The sequence below is a fragment of the Tenrec ecaudatus genome, chromosome 13 (genome assembly GCF_050624435.1).
Source record: "Tenrec ecaudatus isolate mTenEca1 chromosome 13, mTenEca1.hap1, whole genome shotgun sequence".
Lineage (NCBI taxonomy): Eukaryota > Metazoa > Chordata > Mammalia > Afrosoricida > Tenrecidae > Tenrec > Tenrec ecaudatus.
The window spans coordinates 101,142,916-101,148,316 of NC_134542.1; the positions used below are offsets into that span (position 1 = coordinate 101,142,916).

Genomic DNA, 5,401 nt, shown 5'->3' on the forward strand with positions numbered 1-5,401 from the left:
CCCCCCACATTTGGAAAATTTGGATGATGAAGAGAAAAGCTAACGATGTTATTTTCTGTATACCAAGATCTGTGCTAAGTACTTTAGATATATTAGTTCAGATATGTTTCGGAAATAGATCACAAAGTTCTTTTTCTCCATATGTCTTCATCTTTAAACTCCAGCTAAAATCTGTCTGCCAGGAATGACTGCTGCTATTTGAAATACTGATGTTATCAAAGCAACCTGTGAGCCACATTCCTACCATACACTGACAGATAGGTAGAGGTGTAAGGTGCCCTGACACAAGCCATAGCATTTTAAATTGTCTCATATGTGCAAAAGCTCCACATTGAAAAAGCAAGACTGAAAATCAGTGTTTACAATTTAATTTATGGTGTGGGAGGATAAAATTGAATATATCATGAATGGCCAGAAACACTAACATAACTGCCTTGAAGGGAGTACAACCAAAATACTTCTTAGAAGTGAATATAGTCATCGCTTCTCGGCCTTTTGGCTAAGATCAAGTGTAGTATCTGTTCTTATCAGTTTAATATCTGATGCGTCCTCTATCCGAGGACAATATATTACATGGATTTTTGGAGCAGGGAGTTGGAATGGGAGCTTGCTCTGTCCACTCCACGCATCGACCTGGTATTGCAGTACTTCCAGGAACGGTGCACCTCCTCGGGGGATCTAAAAAAAAAAAAGCGAATATAGCAAGACTTTGTCTCATTTGCTTTGGGCTTGTGATCAGGAAGAACCAATCTATGGAGGACACCGGGTTTTTTAAAGTTAGCGGGTCAGGAAATAGAGGATCATGTGATAGAATGACAGAGGCTGCAACAGCAGGCTCAAGGGCACTTACTGTCTTTGAGAATGGGACAAGATTGGGCAACTTTTTCTTCCTGTTATTTATGGGTGCTCTTTATGTTGGAGCTGCCTTTATAGCATCTAACAACACATATGCTGCCATCTATAAAAAGATGCTACATATCCTTAAAAGCTATATAAACAATCCAAGATTTCTTAGCTAGCCAAGTCCAAGATTTGATCCCTAACCAACATTAAAAGCAATGTGTTGGTTTGTCTGGTATATATATTTTAGCTAAATATGTATTGGGATAGATTTATGTAATAAGCAACCTCCACAGGTTGTCGTAACTCTTCATAATACAATATTTATATAGACATATGCACATCTGATTCTTTAACCATTCTAGTAGCCCATCCTGTTTTACATGATGCTACAAACTATTAGCATCTGGAAGAGAAGAAATCTGATTTTGGAATTAGCAAACAAAAGTAAACTATAATTGAGTCTTTGAGAATATACACCAAGTACTCATTCAGGGAAAGTGCATTTAATGAGGTTTTTAAAAAAGTATATTGTTCACTTTGGCCATATTTTAGTTTCTTAATATATTGAGACAACCAATATCACAACCTTTGAGTCAGTTCTGACTTACAGCCACCTTATGGACCGAGGAGACCTTCCAGTGTGCATTTCCACAGGTATACATCTTTACGTAAGCTGCAAAGGTCACTGCTCCCTCCGAGTGGCTGGTTGTCCACACTTCTGACCTTAAGGTTAGCAGATCAATGTTAACCCGCTTCTACTTACTCAGAAGTAGATTTCCCTTGCTCCAGCTCACAAAATGATCTCCCTTTCTTCTCCACGACACGGGAGATGACATGGCTGACACTGTTGTCAAGTCGACTTAATAAAGAAACTTCCCATGCGGTTATTTGTTCATTTCCACACCAAATTCTGAGACATCCACAGAGAAGGGATGTTCTGTTCCCCATGTCAAATATGATAATGTCATCCATAGCTCCTTTTGAAAGAAAAAAATAATACCAAAATGAGTTTTCACTGATTCAGATTTTCAAGTAAAATCCAGCAATTCTTGTTATACAACAATATGAATTAGTAAATAAAACTTTCATATTTTCCTAGATGAAATAAACAGTAGCAGAAGATTTCAGCCACTTCACATATATTTCCATTTTTGTTTGTGTATTTAAATATTTTCCATAAGAGTACAATCTACTCTCAAAAAGGAAAACAAATGAACAAAACTTAAATATAAGGCAATGGCTTTAAAAGATTAAGTTTTGGTTTCATAATGCTGTTTTCTCTTAAAGATTAGTTTGTAACTTGTTTCTGACAATTTAGAAAACTAAAATATCAGTTGACTTTATCCTTGTTCTGACTTCCACTTGTTAAAATTTTGTTTTCAAAAATAATCTTTCTCCTAATGGTTGTTGGTGTCTCAGATTATAAATTCTGCGAAGAAACTTAATTCTGAGATATAGACAGGTTCAGAGGCAGGGAACTCAGTTGTAATGCTACAGAGAAAAAAGGAAATATGATCTTATGTAAAAGAGGTTTGATATTATGCACAAGGGGGCTCTGATATGCCCCTTTTTTGAAATACAAGTATTCTACTTATTATACAGTCACTCTTTTTATATTTGTAAAAACTATGAAATAACAAAAAAATCATGAGATGATATGATAAAATAAATATTTGGAAGAGATCTTTTGCCTAACTTTTTGGAATAGGTAATGAGCTGAATTTTAAAGGATGAGAGAGAACCTGAAAATGTAGAATATGGTGTGGGTAAAATGGAGAAACTGTCTTGGAACAGCAAGTTATGAAGTAGCAATAATTTTGTGGCAAGACATAGACTGTACAGAAGAGTAAATAATGATGGTCATGCTGTCATGCAAAGGAGTTTGAGTTTTGTGAAAACAGAATAAAATGGACTATTCTTATTATATTTATTGGATTATTTAATTCTGGAGTCTCTTTTTTTATTCTTGGATTTGCTCCATCAAGTGGTAAATTACTCCTCTTAGTTTTCTCCATTGTATCTCTCTGCTCTCCTTGAGTGATTTTCCCAGAAACATATCCCTGGACCACCTAGTGGAGACTGTAGCAACGACTGCTTCAGGTGGGACTTAGTGGACTCCACTAAGCATGTACCTGCACTGCAAGCATGTACCTGATTAGAGTCCACATAATGTATCTGGTTCAATGGTAGAAAGTGAATTTTGCTATAAACTTTCATAAAGAAGTTGGTTTAATTAAGGAGAATTTAACACCTGAAAATTGAAAATATTTTCTCATAAAATAAGGCACTTTTATCAACAGGATCACAAATAAAACAGAGCATATTTGTGCCTCAAGTAATTATTTCTACCCCTGTGACTTACTTCTACTTTAGGATATTCTATAGTTACCACACATGGGTATCAATATCAGTAGAGAAGGAAAAGTGAGATATTTCTGATCAAAGTGGCAATGAGGAATATTACAAATGAAATAGTTTGCACTGTCATTTCTACTACCAGAGCCTGAACATCTATTTCTGGTTTTAATATGTGTATTATATAATTGCTGTTTGATACTTATAAAAATTATGTATCATGCAAGAAGGTAGATAGATAATATAGAGCTGACTGATTGACTGAAATTTTATTTCAAATTGGAAAAAAAATCAAAATATTATAGTGTCACGCATGCTCTCCTTTTCATGGCTCATTAGAATTTTTCTCAAGTCATTTGCCCCCAGTACTTTCCTTACCCAGTTTGAAGGAAGTGACTTAATTTTCAAGGAAATCTCACATTCTTATTTTTCTTAATTTGAAACATAAATCTAAGTACAAGATTATTACACATGCTTTATGGCAACAGGAAGATGCCTATGAAATGTTAATATAATTCAATATACTCTGAATATAAGGAGATATTATTTTATACAGGAGGAAACACTTGCAGAAGAGAACAAGTCAGAATTGGATGAAGAGAGTCATTGAGGAAAGTAAGATATGGGAAATTGATTATTTTAAATAAATTGTCACCTACCTTGAGTATCTTAGATGAAGGTATATAAAGACTAGCTATGAAACCATTACAGCCTGTCCTTAAATTGTACATTTTGTGATTTTACAAGTTCCCAAATTAATTTTACATTTAATGAGGCATTTCTCTTATTTTTTCAAATGTACAAAGTTATTTATTTTCTTGACAATTAAAATACCATGATCACTTAAAATCAATAAATATTTAGTGTTTTATTTACTTTATGCACAATCATTATTACAAGGAATTGCACCATTAACCCAACGTAAAATGTCACCAATCTTTAATGGTTTATTTTTTAACAATATTGGTACATAAACATAATTTTGTTGCCCATTTAAAAATTGTTTAAAAAATTACAATATCAGTTCACATACAGCCCTTTGAAAATCTGATGTCGTAGGTTATAGATATTGAGTGTAAATAATGATGGCATTCTCCTGTAAAGGGATCAAATTCTCAAGCAGGTTACATAAGCATAAGGAACAATCACAATTTTTGGTACCAAATCTGTTACTAATGTGTATAAAATTCATTTGTTACATTTAAAGGTGGCTTGAGTTCTGACACGGATGCCATAGCACGTCATTTTCAATTTTATGATTAAATCAGTGATCCTAAAACCCAAGCTCAGCCATCAATTCTGACGGAAAGCTGTGTATCTCTTCAGGAGGAAAAGATCTCATCTTTTCCCCACAGAGCAGCTCTGGGGGCTAGCAATGCAGTGTTGTCCTGACAGTGCCACTGGGCCTCTTTGTTATGAGTGATAGATAAAACTTTGGAAGAATAATGCACTATGTTAATACTCATTTATGGAACTGGAAAGTAGCATAAGACACTTCCTTTGTAATTATCTTCTCAATAGTTCAACTTAAAATAAGGAAGGTAACTAGTAAGTGGGTCGATTTTTTTTCTAATAGGATGTATTGACTAAAACAAATAAAGACCAATCTATCATTAAAATTGGGCTATACAATCCAAGGGGAAAACTTTTTATCTTTAGATAGTATTAAAAATAAAGGCCCACCATTTAAACGGTCCTCTAAAAAATTAAATCAATACAAGACTTGGTATTATGGGATGTTGTTAATATGCACGTAGGGTGCTGAGTGCCACAAACACAAAGTAACACTAGATTAGGGAATTGAATGCACTTTTGTTGTTATTGAATATGGACTAACAGAGAGGAAGTTATGTTTCAATGAAAGAGAAAAAGTTTGCACACAGAGAGTTGAAATGAAACATAACGTTTCATGTTGCTCTCATGGAGACTGACAAAATGGCGTCACTGACACTCAAGTCTTCTCCCTTGTACAGTCTCAAACTAACAGAACCTTCAGAACAATCTAGGCTTTTAATTGTTATTGTAGTGATGTGGATTCAACTCCAATTCAGAGACATCCCTGAAGGAAACACTGCTGGTCCCAGGCCCTCCTTCCAACCATTGCTTTGTTAGAACCTGTTGTTAGAGGCCACTGGGCGGCCACTCTCTCAGTCCAGCTCATCGAAGGTTTTCCTCTTTTACACGATCCTTATACTTTTTTATT

The 5,401-nt window shown here is 34.7% G+C and overlaps 1 non-coding gene across 1 annotated transcript; it reads left to right on the top strand.

Annotated features, from left to right (window-relative positions):
* The first annotated feature begins 479 nt into the window (after positions 1-479).
* LOC142425018 (U2 spliceosomal RNA) lies at positions 480-670 on the top strand. The gene has a single exon (XR_012779418.1). It is a non-coding gene; the product is annotated as a U2 spliceosomal RNA (small nuclear RNA).
* Positions 671-5,401: the final 4,731 nt, after the last annotated feature.